The sequence below is a fragment of the Elaeis guineensis genome, chromosome 2 (assembly GCF_000442705.2).
Source record: "Elaeis guineensis isolate ETL-2024a chromosome 2, EG11, whole genome shotgun sequence".
In the NCBI taxonomy this organism is placed as follows: Eukaryota; Viridiplantae; Streptophyta; class Magnoliopsida; order Arecales; family Arecaceae; genus Elaeis; species Elaeis guineensis.
Window position 1 is genome coordinate 92,981,813 of NC_025994.2, and position 2,861 is coordinate 92,984,673.

The window sequence follows — 2,861 nt, forward strand, 5'->3', positions numbered from 1 at the left end:
TGTCGAAAAGTCATATAAGAATAATAATGTCTCAAACAAGACAAATTTATTAACACGAATCCAATGATATAAAATCAACAATACAAATACAACGGTACAAATACTATATATAATGATGATTCTATATAGGGATTCTTACTTTTATTATCAATCTAATCCAGTTATAGTGTCTATCAGTCCATGCCTAGCATGTCCAATCAATCACTATGATTCTAGCTCATCCTTGATCGACTATCAACACAAGAAGTAGTAAATTATTATTAGATTCTTATTTTCAAAGCTCTAATTCCTGATTTACTCTTAATTCTAAATTTCTCAACGCTACCTAAGGCTTGAATAATTAATAATAAATAGTTTGAAAGTTATATTTAGATTGGAGTGTAAATCCTCCTACTCACTGTCTCCTTGTCTAATTGATTATTTTCATACATAAATGAAATCAATAATTAGAAAAATTAATAAAATAATTGGAGATTAGGGGAGGAAAAGGACTTGATCGTTCGAAAAAATGATGTCCAGCAGCCCGAGTAGATCAGATCATGATGATTTGACTAGTTGATAAAAAATTGGGTAGAGATCAATACATACGAGAGAAGATCTTGATGATTTCAATTTAGGATCCTCTCTCGGGGTTCACTAGGGTCCATCCCTCCTACCCCTCAGTCCTAAAATTTTTCCTTCTAAAATTTCTTTAATCCATCTAAGAGAAAAAATAATACATAGATTGATTGAATAACAAATAATTAAATAAGAGAGAGAGAAAAATAAAATAATTAATTAGTAATTAGAGAAGAAAGAGAAAGGAGGGAAGAGAGAAAGAACATCTCTCTTCTTCTCTTCTTCTTTAAAATAGGGGAACTCTCCCTGTTTCCCTTCTCCCAAGCATGGTGGCGGAAGACCCAAAGCCAGCTACCTATAGTGAGTCCTAGTGGTGGCGAAGCAACTACCGCAACAACAACCATTGTCGATGGCGATAAGCAAAGAAAAGAACAGAAATAGTGCACCCCTGTTTCAAAAAAAAGGGGCAATAATCCAGGTAGCAATAGTGACCTCAAGAGTGGGGAAGGTGGGAAAAAGGAAGACTCAATGCTAGTTGTCCAATACCTTGGCTCCAGCGATAGCGGCCTACCTAGTAGAAGAAAAGAAGAAGAAAGGAAAAAGGAGAGGCTCAGTCCATCAGAAAATCCAATGACCGATGGCTCAATCTAGTCATCAATGGTGATTTTGGGGTTAATAAAAGAAAAGAGACAAACTCTAGTATTCTTACCTCATTTTCAATGAGAAATTGGTGGTGATTTGCCAAGAAATGCTTGACGAAATCCAAGAGAAATCGAACAACCTTTCTAGTGATTGATCAGGATTTAAGCAAGATGTACTCAAGGGAAGAGGGGAGGACCTTAAGTGGACTACTTCTTAGGGCTTTGATAGGAGTCCAATAGCCCTAGGACTTCTTTTCTCTATCGGATTCAGAAGAGAAGGTGGACCCCCATCGGGAGCCTCTTCCACTTGGGAGTCCACCTCTTCCACCTCATGTGTCAAGCATCTGAGGTCCTAATCTTTTTTTTGGTAAGCTTTAAGAGAGGTTGGGTTCTTACAACGACCACAATTTAGTAAAAAAAAGGAAAGAAATCTACTTAAAAGATAGGAATCCAAACTAAACAGGACTTAGAAAGAACATCAAAAAGTAGAACAAATGATAACAAAAGAAATCACATAATCCTCACAATACTGTATAAAATCTTCATCATCATCCTGAAACATAAAATAAGAGCAAACTATAGAAAGACCCAAGATAGAGACCCAGTAGTCCAAAGTTGTAATGAACATCAGATTGGATGGTTTTCTTTGAGCTATTTATTGAGTGAAAGCATTTACAATAAGATGCTACAAAATTCCCTAAGATGGAATAGAAATCCATCAATCAAGATAAAAGATTAAAGATTGAGCAGCCAACAATATACTCAATAGAGACAAAAGAAAGCTAGGCGACTTTATCTATCTTGTTCAAGAAAGAGAGTGATCAGCAGCTGAAAAGAGCAATTTAGATCAAAAATATCGGCAAGCAATCGTGACAGTAATAGACTCGGATCGTAGCCATTACAAGCACGTTAAGTAGATCTTCTCTCTCTTAACCTATTTTTCCTCTTCTTTTCTTGGAAGTGGTTTCTTTTTTCTCAATTTGGTCTGCTATTGATCTCTACTTTTTGGTGGAATATTGTACTATATCACTCAATGCTCTATGGGAGATTGTTTGTCTTCATAGCTCTTAACTTATTTTGTTTTATTTCTTTTTATTTATATACATAGCTTACATGTAATCGGATTTGGATGGGCATGGTGATTTAATTCGAAAATAGAATGTTGTATTATAACATTGGACGCTTTAATGAGAGATTTTTTTTTTGTCTTCATAGTTCTTGTGTTATTTTGTTTTATATCATTGTTTTTCTAGCTTGCATCTAATCAAATCTGCTACGCATTTGCATTATAGTAGGATGATGTAATGTAACACTCGATGGTCATTTGGTGCTTAACATCAGAAAACTTTCTTTGAAAAACCAGGTGCAAGATAAGCCCTTGAGGAGATGAAGGCATACAGCAAATCCGACAATCTCTCCTTTAATCATGCCGAAAGGTTTGGAGAGAATCTACAATTATTATTACATGTATATATTTGTAAGGTAATTACTATATTTTTATCCACTGTATTTTTGCCAAAATTTGAATTGTGCGTCCCCCTAAACCCTCTGACTTCAGTTTTGGAAAGTATGTTTCTCGTCCAATAAAACCCTAAATAGCTCGTTCTTACGGAAAAAAGAAAAGCAAGAAGAAGACGCCATATCGCACCTCCCCCAATCTCC